General features: G+C 44.8%; 1 protein-coding gene across 2 annotated transcripts in view; it reads right to left on the bottom strand.

The window, feature by feature from the left end:
* Vit (vitrin) overlaps window positions 1–12,331 on the bottom strand; it is a 150,400-nt gene extending 138,069 nt beyond the window's left edge. For both annotated transcript variants that reach the window (XM_023711281.1, XM_023711282.1), the window contains exon 1: window positions 12,134–12,331. The gene's annotated coding sequence lies outside the window, so the exon portion shown is untranslated. The remainder of the gene's footprint in view (window positions 1–12,133) is intronic.
* Between the last annotated feature and the right edge of the window lie 1,182 nt (window positions 12,332–13,513).

The following is a 13,513-nucleotide window of genomic DNA, read 5'->3' as shown; positions in this document are numbered from 1 at the left end:
TTTCAAATATTCAGAAAACATGCCTATTAAAACATGTCAAGCTTTTTTTTTTTTTGTACTGGGAATCGAACTCAGGCCCTTGTGCTTGCCAGGCAGATGTTGCGATGCCGAGGTACATCCACAGCCCAAAACATGGTTAATTTTGAAAAGTGACAGCCTGATACTAAGCAAAAAGTATGATAAGAAGCAAGCCATCAGTTAACAAGTAATGTGACGTACACTTCCTCAGTTATACTGCTGGAAATATAGAGAATGCAAGGATTTCAGATACAGCTCTGGCTTGCCGAGTGGTGTGCCCTTCATGTTTATTTATTTCCACGTTTAAAATAGTTCACGAAAGGTAATAGTTCACGAAATTGAACCAAATATATATCCAAGGGAAGTTCCCCTCTTTTTCTGTACTCCGTGGAGCACGTTTCTGATTCGATTCGAGGGCTCTCTCTTCCTGTTGGTCCATTCCCTTGCTTTGCTCTCTGGTACTGGAGACCAGACCATGGCCTCACACAGGCTGGGCAAGTGCTCTGCGCCAACAGCATGCCCAGCCTCTCTTCTTCTTTTGTTCTTTTTTGTCTTGTTTTTTCAAAATTTTGACACAGGGTCTTGCTAAATTGCTGACTTTGGGCTGGAATTTACCATCCTTCTTCCTCATCCTCCTCTGTAGCTGGGATTACAGATGTACGCTACCATACCTAGCTTTGTGATTGTTTTATTTATTATTAAATATTTATTTATTTACTTATTTTGATACAGGGCCTTGCTAGGTAGTGCAGGCTGCCTTGGGATTTGCTTAGGTAGTCAAGGCTGGCCTCACACTCACTGTGACCCTCCTACCTCAGCCTCTAGAGTGCTGGGATTACAGGTGTGTACCTCCACATCCAGGTTTGTGGTTGGTTTTTGTTGGTCTTTTTTTTTTTTTTTCCTGTCTTTTTGAGACAAGGTCTCACTATTTAGTTAAGGTGTGCCTTGAACTCAGGCTCAGATTTACAGTGATCCTCTCGCCTCAGCCTCCTGAGTGCTAGAATTACAGGCATGCATCATCATGCCTGGCTTCTACTACACCAAACTTCTTCCATGAGTGTTACTATCCCTTTCAAATCATAGTATTTCATTATAAAATAAAAGTTCCATTCTTTCTTAATTTTGTGCAGGGTCTCACTACGCAGCTCGGACTCATATTGATCCTCCTGACCTGTGCCGCCCTACTGCTGGGATTACAGGCGTGCAGCACCATGCCCAGACTCCAACTCCTACTCAGTGCTCCCAGGGGCGGGGCCAGAGTGGCGTGCAATGCCAGGGATCAAACCCTGGCCCCTGCTCTTACATAAGCAAGCGCTTAGTCCGCTGAGCTATCTCGCTGGCCCTAAAAGTTCCATTCTTACTTGTATAGTATGTCTCACTTTTCAAAACCAGGTTACAGTACAGCTTCAATCTCACAAGAGTCCTCAAATGAACAGCTAGCACACAGCCAGATGTGGAGAACACTTGCTGAAGTACAGGTGCATCAGCTGGCCCAAAGCTTAGACTCTGGTGCGGACCAGGCCACCTGGGATCTCTCCTGGCACTTCAGGAAGCCTTGGAACAAGAGTGCTGAGCCTCGGGTCCTGTGAGTCCCTGAATACGATGTACAGGATGAGGACAGAGACAGGAGGAGGCTGCATGCAGGTCCCGGGAGCAGCAGGGAGGGCGATGCCAGAATTCCTGAACGCTTCCCAGGACCTGTTTCCAGGGGCAGGAGCTCCAGCTGGACTCGATCTCTGGGATATGACGTAGCTATTTCGGGACCCTTTCACTGGAGCCAGTTAGAGTTTGTTTCTATTTTTTGCAGTTTGATTAAGACCCTTTCCGTGTTTGTATCAGTTATGGCCCAGTTCCCTGAAATAATGAATAGTGAAATCAAAACAAAGGATGTGTGTGGGTTTTGTTTTGGAAACATCAAAGGTGGGTGAGCCGGGGAAAGGCTGCGTGGAGCTCTGAAGCCGGCTCCAGGAAGCTCTGAGAAGGGCAGCCAGTAGGAGTGCCTGGCCTGCACAGGGAGCAACACAAGGCAGCGGGAGGCCTGGAAACCGTGCTGTCCCAAAGTCACTGTGGAGTTTCCTCACATGTTATGGCAGTAGCTCACAGCCAGGGGACATTTCAGAGTTTTGAAGACACTTTGGTTTGTCACCACTTGGGCAGGAGCAACACTGCTGGCACTTAGTGCGAAGAGGCGGGGGGAGACCGTCAGACACCCTACAGCCCAGGCCAGCTCCTCGGAATCACCCAGCCCCACACACCAATGGCCCAGACTGAAATACTCTGATTTGCAAACAGCTTTGTTCTTCTATGTATTTATGAGAACGTTATGCTTCCTGACATTCCAAGCTAGGAACTACCCATAAATATCATTTGTATGTTTTAGATGACTAGGGCATGAACTACTCATGGATTTATTCCTTTCTTTGAGATCACTGTTGAGATCAAAAGAGTTTTAAAAAAAATCCTACAGCGAAGATGCTTCCTCACGGGCTGTGCAGGTAGACTGAAGAGCTCACGTGTGTGTCTGGTGGCGGCTATGTGCCTGTGTCATTGATCTATGTGGCATGTTACTACATGTTGGAGAACTAAAAAGAGAAAGGCTTTTTTGGTGTGTGTGTTTCAGACCATCATTTTGTACCTCATTAAGAACCTGACATATGGTAATGCTTACCACATCCACAAAGACTTCAACCAATAGTGATTTCTAGGGAGGCTGCAGACAGTAATTAGATCTCTCAAGTGGTAGTTTAGATCTTATATTGCCAGTGGGGAAAAATACCGGTTTGCAAGCTGCCCCCAAGTGAGCTCTACAGAGCTCCTCCCATGAGCTATTCATTCTGGGTAATGCAAGGGGCACAGATAGCCCTGAACCTGGGAGGGGGGTGAGGACGCCTAAGAAGACAAGGTGGCCCAGAATTGCTCCTCTGGGTTACTCTGGAAACTGCGTGGTTTCAAAGATTCCCAGGGAGCTTTAGAAAATGACTTTCTCTCATCAGAAACTTCTTTCCTAATGTGTTTGACACCAGGGATTAGCTCTCCCTCTTTCCAGCAAGTTCTCCCCCTGGGGCTTTGATGTTGCTGACTGCCAAGGGCCCTCTGCTGTGAATTGGAGGCTGGTATCTGGTTCAGTTCAAATGTGTGATCCCTAGAGCCGTGGCTGGCACACACACTGCTCTTGGGTCTGCCTTCCATTTCGAGACATAGAGAAACCATTTTCAGGCCTGGCCTAGCTTTGCAGTGGAGATAGGAAAATGAGGAGGGGTGTAGGACCTATGCCTTCATGTCTGCCTCTTGGTAAAGCGTGGGTTCATCTCGGATGGGTGGCTTCCCCTTTCCCCCTGCTGCTGAGAGACAGGTGTGGGGCTGGGTGGCAGAGCACAGCAGTGTGGAGGGGTCACTGTAGCTGGAGGAGTTAGCCTGAGGAGCGTTAAGTCCTGAAACTTACCAGAGACCAGAAGAATAGTCATTTAAAAGCAAGAGGCCAGGCTTTCCAAGGCAACCATGACCTGTTCTCCACAGCTCCCCATCCCCTGACCATCACAGCCCTGAAGGAGCTTCAGACCCTCCTGCTTGTCCCCCCCAAAGACTCTGGCCAGCAGTGTTGTGGCCTGCTCCATGAGGTGGGCTAGGTCCCTTTGCTCTTCTTGGAAAGCTTTCTTGTTCTTATTTTTCTCCTCCCCCACACCCACCCCGGTACTAGGGATTGAACTCAGTTCTTTGCATTAAACTACATTCCCAGCTTTTTTTCTATTTTTTATTTTGAGATGAGGTCTTGCTGAATCATTGAGTTCCCTAGGCTTACAATCCTGCCTCAGCCTCCTAAAGTGCTGGGGCTGCAGACATGTGCCATCAAGTTCTGGCTTCTTTTTTCTTTTCTTTCTTTTTCATTTATATATTTGGTACAGGTTTTCTTTTCCTTCTTTTTTCTTTATGTATTTGATACAGGGATTCACTCTGAAGTTCAGGCTCACAGTGATACTCCTGTTTTCAGCCTCCCTAGCCCTGGGATTACAGGCATGCACCACCACACCTGGTCTCAGTGGCCAGCTCAGCATGCCTGGGGGTGGGGCTGGCACAGCATGTGGTGCCCTGAATCGTACCCCTGTCCCTGCTTTTGCCTATGCAGGCACTTAGTCCACTGAGCTGTCTCACCAGCCATTTCTTTGCTTTTCTTTGGGACAAAGTCCTACCATGTTGCCCCCATTGGCCTTGAACTTGGTTGAGCCCAACCAGCCTCCTGCCTCAGCCCCTTGACAGGTTGAGACTACAGGTGCACCAGCAGGTCAAGATTTTCCTGGAAAGTTTTAGAAGTTTAGAGTCCACTGCAATGTCAACAACCATCATTCACTGAATTCCCACTCTGCTATACACTGTATGCATGTGATCTTATTTAATTATCACCGTAATCCTATCAGAAAAGTATGATTATGTGCAGTTTTTTAGAGTAGAAAATCAAGGCTTAGGGAATTTTTTTAAAATGTATTTTAGTACTGCATGCTGCGACAGCCCCATTCCCAGGTGCACTGAGCCAGCCACTGAGACGAGACATGGTGGCACATGCCTGTAATCCCAGCGCTGGTGAGGCTGAAAATAGGAGGATCACTATGAGTCCGAGCTAAGTAGCAAGAACTACTGAGTCTCACTACACAGACTGGACTCATAGTGATCCTTGTTTTCAGCTTCCCCAGCACTGGGATTACAGGTGAGTGCCACCACGCCCCGTCTCAGACACTCTCTCATCGCGTCTTGGGGCCGGGGCTGGCATGGCATGCCTGGGATGAACCCCAGTCCCTATGCCTGAATTAGCAGGCGCTTTAGTCTGCTGAGCTATTTGGCCAGCCCAGGCTTAGGGAATTTTGCCGAGCTGTCCAAGGTCATAGGAGGATCGTGGAGCTGAGCTAGTTTTTGCTCAAACATTACACTTAGTACCACTCAATATTTCATGTCCACAGGCTGTGAGATAGTCCTATCTTCCTTTTTGCTTTGATATGTAGCATTTTTGGAGCACTTGGTTGACATAATTAAGTTGCAGGCTGCAAAATGTGTGTATTTTTAAATAAAGTTGTTTTAGATTAAGGTCACATTTTTTTTTTTTTTTTTTTTAATGAGTCACGTTGAGGTCTGAACTTACCACAAGTGCTAGAATGACCTAAAAGCATATTTTTAAGTTTAACCAGGTGTACCACATCCACACAAATAAGCATTTGAGTGCCCTGACATTGCCTGGGATGTGAGATGTGGTTTCAGTCAAGGCCTCTAGACAACAGGTGCCAACTACTTCCACCTTCCAGGGTGGTCTCCTTGAAGCTCCTCCCACCCTCACATACAGTGAGAGGACCACTTGCTCCCCACCTGTGCCTGGGGATAGGGAGGAGAGAAGAAAAATGCAAACAACTTTTCCTGAAGACTTTTCTGGTTCTTCCTTCTCCATGTTCCCTCTCTCAGAGTCTACAACCTCTTGCGCAGCCTGGGGAAGTAATAGCCAGGAATCCCAGGCCCTGTTCCCTTCTTTGGTACCCTAGCTGGGATGCCCAAGGAGCCCACTGGAAATGAATGAGTGTTTGTATCCTTTGGCTTGGGGCATGGTGGGCTGGTGGGAGATTTGTGATTCAGGCATCGACAGAAAAGGAACACAGAGTGAGGGACAGAGTCTGCCCTGGTAGCCTTGGGTACTACCCAAGGCAGGAGCGTAGAAGACCAGAAAGAGAAAGCAGAGGAGATCAGTCACTGTTCAGGGCTGAAAATGGAACTCTGAATGCCAAGCCAGGACAGATTTACTCAATGGCATCCAGGGAGCTACAGGTAAGGCGGTCCCCAAAGACATAGCAGCGTCCTGTGGGAACACAAAAGTGACTGTCAATTCTGCCCAGCTCAGGGAACATGGATACCAGGGTGTATAAGTGCCCACCTAGCAAGGCTTTCTGTCACACCTTGCCTACCTAGGGCCAAGGAGATAGCTCAGCAGCATAAGCGCCTCCCTGTCAAGCACAAGGTCTTGAGTTCGATCCCTGGTACCAAAAACAGCCCACAAAAAACAAAAACGGCTTTGCCTGCTACATCCACACATAAACATATTTTTTTTTTAATGTCATGAAGAGACACTGTTAGAGGTCAAGGAGAAGAGAAGGGAAGGTATAAGACAGGAAGCAAGAATTCCCTTAGCAGAGAACGAACCGTGTGTGTGTGTGTGTGTGTGTGTGTGTGTGTGTATGTGTGTGTGTGTGTGTATGTGTGTGTGTGTGTGTAACTCTGTACTTCATCATTTTTCAGGATTACCTGGTATTGTACAAATGTAGTTGAGGTGGAATTTCAGGGATGGAATATGACCAGGGTTTTTTAGAAATGCTGAGCACAGCCTAAAATATTAAGGAAGCTAGTTCCCTTTCATCCAGAGCAGAGGCAAAGGATAGCATGTGAGAGGGCAGGAGAAGGTGCTCGGGGTACTGAGGCATGCTGGGAGGGACCCTGCGTCTGCTCAGCCCAAGTGTATCCTTGATCTGTCCCATTCTCATTCAGCTTGGTTCTGCCTGACCTTCCGAGCTCCGGCCTGGTAATGGCTCTTACCCCTCCTTAGATTGCTTTACCACCAGCAACTCCTTTGGGCTGTTCTCTGATTTTCTTAATCTCTCTGTCTCATCTCACTTGTCTCTATAACCCTTATCCTAGTCTCAAAGCCCGTTCCACCTCCGGGCTGCCTACATGTGCCTTCCAGCCTGTGCCCCAGATTGGCAGCTCTAGGAAAATGGCAACTATCTCATTTGCTCTTCCTTCCAAACATGAGGACTAGTTAATGGCACATGAGAGTGGCCCAATAAATGTTTGTGTTTGCCACTATTATCTCTGTTTCCCAAACTCCTTTCACATTTTGGAGTGCAGATTTACTCATTATTACACAAGCAAAGCTAGTCTAGGCAAGCCAGCTTGGGCCTTTTATGTCCAAAACATGCTTTTTCTGTCTGGGACACAAAGGAGCTCAGAAAAGGGAATTTACCTAGCATTAAGATGCCAGTGACCTGATCGCTTGAAAATTATACAGGGACTAGAGAATCTGAGGAGAAAAAAAACGTAGAAACAGAATTCCTTCTCACAACAGCCTGAAGGGTAATTCTTAGGAATTTTTACTACATGTCCACACAAAACTTTAGCCTTTATCCAACTGAAGAAAAGAATTTGAGAAATTTTACTGGAGGCTTGCTAGGGAGAGTGATTTTCTGAAGGAGTTTGAAGTTATAGGAAATGTGATTCTTTCTGTAACAAGCTGCTCAGGTAAGCCCAAGCCTTGAGTGAAGGTAAAGGAAACACCTTGGAGACAGATACTCAGTAACATACAAGATGGAGTCAGTTCTCAGCCCAATCATATCTTCCTGCTCACCTGGGAAGTGACTCTTAAGCTGGGGTATGGAAGGGTGACAGGAATGAGCCTCCTCCATCATTATTACTAAGGTGTCTCTAGGGCAAGGAACAATATTTTTCCCAGAGAAAAATTTTATTTCCATTTATGTATTTTGCTACAGGATCTCACTATGCATCTCAGACTCGTAGTGATCCTCCTGTTTACAGCCTCCTCAGTGCTGGGATTGCAGGGTCATTGTGTCCTGGGGGCAGGAATATCAAGGCATGTGGGACCAGCACTTGCCAAAGCAGACACTCAGCCCACTGAGCTATCTCACCAGAACTTTTCTCAGAAATTTGACTTGCCTCATAAACTATGCTCTCCCAAGATGGTAAAGGTTCATTTGGTTCAGTGACAGGAAAACCAGAACCAGACGTAATTGTTGCCTGGTAGATTAAGAAGATGAACTTGGAATTAGGCTTCTTGGGTTTGAAACTGAGCTCTAAATCAGTAACTAACCTCTCACTTGCCTCAGTTTTTAAAACTGTGCATAGCAACAAGGCACATGATCCGTTTATTGTTGGGATTAAATGAGTTAACATATGAAAGGGGTTAATGTTATTACCATTACCGGGATGGTAGCTAATTATCATAAGCACCGCTGTCATCATCATTGTCCTTGCTGCCATAATTATCTTCATTGCCGTCTTGTAAAATGTGGCCCCCTTAAATCCTAGTTTAGGACCTAACAGAGGTAAAGCAGCCAGTCCACTCACTCAACAAGACGCTGTCCAGAATTCACCACAGCTTGATTATTGCACTTTTTTGTGAAGAAAACTGCTGTGGTCTGGGTGTTTTTGTCCCTCCAAAAATCTTTGAAATCCTGATCAACCCTCAGTGCGATGATGCTAGGAGATGGGGCTTGGGAGCTGAGTAGGGATGAGGGGGAAACATGACTTTGGAGAAGTGTTCACTCTCTTTCTGCCACGTGAGGACACAACAGGAAAATGGCCACCTACTACCCAGCAAGTGGGCCCTTGTCAGCTTCTAACCTTGCAGTGCCTGTATTCCAAACTTCTCAGCTTGCAGAACTGGGAAAGGTAAGTATTTGTTGTTTAAATCCTTGAGTCTATGGAACGCTGTTATAGTTGTGCCAACAGATGAATCCACCTAGAGAGATGTAGTGAAAAATTATATATATATATGAAAGAAAGAGAGAGAGACAGAGAGAGACACAGAGAGAGACACACAGAGAGACACAGAGAGAGAGAGAGACAGACAGACAGACAGAAAGACAGAATGAATCAGAATAAAACACAAACATAAAATATTCTATAAAATGAATACTTCTGTGCTGCCAGACTGGCTCACAGATCTTCTCAGGAAAGGGCTTTGGCATCTAGTATCTCAAATCACCTCTGTCCCTCAGGCCACAGGCCCGTAATATGCTGTCTGCTGAGTCACATCTGCCGCACAGGATTTGCCCTTTGGAGATTGCTACACAGTGTACGGGCTTCCTAGGTGGCATGGTCTGCTGCCTGCTCTGTGGGCTTGCCCAGATAGCCTGGAGCCTGTTACAGAGTCTCTGAGGATTTCTGTAAGGCTTGTAGTCTGCCAAAGTACAAAACTTCCTAGCTGATTAAAAACAAATTCTAGGGCCTGCATCCACAACTGTTCTACAGAAGCAGTAACCATGGAAAATGCCACAAACAAAACAGAAATAGCCTTTGCTCTATGGTGAACATGTGACTCTGAGCGTGCTGCTCCTGCTGCCCTCGGCCTTTCTCCTTCTTATCTGCAAACCCGAGCTCACCCAGAGGAGCCCTAACTGTCTGGGATTTGTTTGTGTGTCCTTTTCTTTAATTAAAATTTTAATAGCCAGGGCTCCCAGATAATCCTTTCTGATTTTTATCTGTGCTTTGCCTGGCATCTTGCTCCTCTCTTGACACATTTGCTGCAAGAACAGAAGCTTTCTTTGCTCTGTACCATCCATGCACGTTCTGTCTCTCCCAGTCTGTGTTTGGGGAGCGTGGACTCTCACTGTCTCCGGTAGCCCACCAGGAGACAGAGTGGCAGGCACGGAGGGTGATTCGGCATTCCCAGATTACAGCCATCACAGAAGTTGCCTCTTTTGCCTACCTTTGCTGAGTGACTGGTTCACTCAGACCTTCTGAATGAAGAAATGACAGCTAGTCTCTAATCACTACATTAATATAATAGGAATTCACAAATCCGTTTACGAGAGCCAGAGAGCTAATGTCAATAAGTTTGAAGATGATTACAAATGAATGTTTTCACAGCAGATCTGGTTCCTTTATTTGCATAGAAAAGAAAATGTTTGCTAACAAATATTGCAGTCATGGAAACCACCAAAAATTGAAAAATACCTCGACCACACTGTCCCCTTAGTACACTATGGATATATATGTGTGACACGCACACATATACACACACAGTAATCTTTTTCATCTTGTGAAGATAATTATGTCAAATTTCATTTCTGTATACATTGCAGCCCTTAAGTTAGAAACAGAGATATTTAAAACACACCACAAGTTCCATAACCTTGTTCTGATCCTTCAATTCCTAATCTCGAGGACACACTCGGCCTGATTGGCCTTGACATCAGAGTAGACTCTTGAGCACAGAACCATGGTTTTGGGACAGGAATCCAAGAGCTAACTTGTCCACCTCTTCATTTCATATATAGGACCGGGAAACTAGGAACAGCAAGTCACACAGCTAGACGCCCTACTAGCAACAGACAGAACTGTATGTTCTGCCTCCTGCATTGGCTGCTGATATCTCCCAGCAAGGGTGAAGGAAAGAAAACTTGCATCCCTGAGCTCAAGTACCGCAACATCGTGGTGGATATGACATACTTATTCTAAAACCAGTAACCTCTCTTGGCATAATCTCAGGATAGACGAGCAATTACATTTCTATGCAAATGTTCACATTTTGATAGTGTGTCAGGGCGCGGAATCAATATTGACTCTAGGATAAGCCTAGAAGAGAAGATGAGTGGGCAGGTTATTTCTGGCTTGCAAAGAGGGAAATAAAGCTGAAGACACAGCACACATCTTTCATAGAGTCGCATAGCGAGGTGGTAGTAGAACTGTTCCTGTAATTTAGGAATCCTGGCTTGGCACCCTGCGTCAAACCACACTGCTCTCCTGTACTCGACGCGCCTTACAGGGATTACAGCCAGGGGCAGCTCAAGCATTTTTGTTAGTGTGAAGTTTTTCATAAACCATTCTCAAACCTGCAGCTGTTTCCCTGAAAGAACCTTTTCTTGGTGTGACCAGTAACTTGGTGGTGGAAAGAATTAGATCTTCTAATTTTCTATCCAAAAACTCAATTTCAAGATAGATAGCAAGCATTTCCAACGTTCTTAAGCCATTTCCCTTTCAGTGATGAAGTATAAGGTATATTTAAAAGAAGTATAAGACTGGGCGTGGTGGCGCATGCCTGTAATCCCAACGTTTGGAAGGCTGAAAACAAGAGGATCACTACAACTCTGATCTGTGTAGTGAGACCTTGTACACCCTGTACTAAATGCATAAAAGAAGAAGTATAGGCTGGAAAATAAGTATATTGCAATTAAAAGTGCACTGCTAGTAGTCTTGTAGTTCTTTGTGTAAAGCCCTTTCACAAAAGAGAGTATTTTATTCAATAACTAAAAGATGGGCACGCGAAGCTTTTCTGCTGGTGTAGGCCCTAATTGCAGCTAACACATGCACACAGAGAGAAACACAAACAAACATTGTTTGATTCTGGCTTGCTCCAGGGCATTCCATCTTTCAAGAGACCAAGGGAAAAACAACCTCAGAAATTTACCACCAAAACTTCCAAATTTATTGCAACACAACGTAATGGCAAAACACTGTTTTCTTAGTGGACACATTCTTGGACAACCACCATGGCCAAGATGCCTGGCTTTATTTTTACAATAAACCCCAAGAAAATGTTGAATTCCACTCCTGGTTTGGGGATGGCAAAGATGCTGTAGGTTGATTGGAGCAAAATATCACGTCTGATTATTCATTCTTATACTGTCTGATTAACCTGCGCTCGAGGCATTTATTTCATGTTTATACCGGTTTAAAATAAATCATGCTTAAAAGAGATTTGTGTAGCCCATCTTCCTGTGCAGAGTCGAGCTACAATGGTAGGATTAGCAATGCCGGCCCCTTCCTGGAAATTATCGGTAATAGAAGTATTCAGCCTAAGAAAACACTTCTAGTGTAGACACGGCACGGAGTTGGACACCTAGCCACATTCCACTGAAATCAGCCTGAATAGAGAGAAGTGGAGATTCACATTCAAAGATTGCTCTTTTAATTTAGCATCAATGTGTCCACTTTTCATAGTGCTTTTCTTATACTATTATAACTTACTATATTGCTACTGTAGTCCATATAGGAAGCAAAGGGGAGAAAAGTCAAGAAAGATGCAAATTTTAAAGTTTGCCCACAAAGGTTAAGACTTGTTAACCTAATTTAACCATATTTTGCTGGCTTACAGAAACAGGGAAAACCTCGTCCAAATATCAATATTGTAGCATAATTTATTTATAACCTATATTATTTATAACATATGTAAAATAAATAATAGCAGCCAACTGCCAACTCCCATCCCAACTCTCTTGAAACTAAAACTTACAGAATGAGTACTTAGTTAAAGTATGTATTCTAGTTCCTTTACTGCAAATAAATGTTAAAATTTTTATAATAATGAATGCAAAGCAGCTATAGATATAGCACAGTAACTCACCACACATACCTGGTTTGAAGAAAGCAATCTTGTTCAAAAATTTTCCACCACACAGAAGGGATATTCTTTTTTCTTTGAGCTTTTCTGCATCACAAATCCCATCCAAATTATTCTAAAGAAGAAACAAGTGTTCCCGGCACCTTTTCTCTTCTTAGAGGATCTAAGCAAACATTTCCATCTACCTCCCAGCCCTTTGAAAAGCTCATTTTGACACACACACACACACACACACACACACACACACACACACACACACACACAGAGCTTCTCACACTGGTTTGAGTGCTGAATTAGGCGGTCCTCTTTCAAATTTCCACTCCCACTTGCTTTTTTTGGGAAAGGACTTCTAAATAGTCTTTTCTAACTCAAAGTGCACTTTTTTCAGCAAGCAATTTCTACAATTAGATATTGTGAAAGGCAGAAGCACAGCCGTTAGATAGGAACAAGAATATTAATATGCTTTAGAAACTACTAAAGCAGGGACAATTCATTTTTCTTTTATTTTCAAACACTAGTGAACAGCTGAATTCAACTGCAGGGGAAAAAAGAACTCGGCAGATACCATAAGTTTATTCTACTGGACTCTCATTTTTTACATTGAAAATATTTACTTTTCCTCCATGTGGATGCCCTCTCTTTGTTTTGCTTTGCTCCAGCCTTTTCCGTATTTTGCCAAGCGTCCCAAAATGATTGAGGTTTTTGTTGCCTGTAACAGCACACACAGTAATATCAGTGGGAAACAAAGCCCGACTCAAAACACTACGGATGGGCATCTCTCATCCCGCTTGCTTTTTATATATTAGTGTCAACAATTAAAGTGAAGACATCCAGACCCCAAGTGTGCATTGGGCATTCACGTATCTCAGCGTTTAAAACACCAGCCCCCTACACAGTGTGTCTGGCAGCCCCTTGAGATCCCGACAGAGGCAGAGCATCTGTACCCCAGCAGGGCCGAAGGTACAAAGAGCCATTCCTCCTCCTGCTGGGGACTCCGCACTCCCGCAGCTTGGGAACAGAGCTTTCCCCATCTGAGCTCCTCCCCCGCTTGCCTGCTGGCCCCAGGGTTGTCCCTCACTTAAGATTACCGCTGCAGTGCAGTGAGGTCTTTCTTTTCTGCCTCTCTGGTTCTGCATGGAAGTTATCTTTTCAAGCCTGTTTCTTCCTCTACCAAATCTTGACGCTAGATCCATTGGTTATAAGGACAGCGCTGTCACGTGGACGGTCGACTGTCTCATCATTTACGTTGGGACAAGTTTAGCTGAAAGTAAATTACAATATTGTTAATTATAAGAATATTAGCCGGTATGTACCACTTACTGGCAGTGGTGATTGTCCTTTACATAGAGGAGATCATTCAACGTTTTGAAGTCTCTAGAAAAGTCAGAACTG

Source organism: Octodon degus, unplaced genomic scaffold, assembly GCF_000260255.1.
Source record: "Octodon degus isolate 3935 unplaced genomic scaffold, OctDeg1.0 scaffold00020, whole genome shotgun sequence".
NCBI lineage: Eukaryota > Metazoa > Chordata > Mammalia > Rodentia > Octodontidae > Octodon > Octodon degus.
The sequence above is the reverse complement of the archived record's forward strand: the minus strand, read 5'-3'. Positions and strand labels throughout refer to the sequence as shown.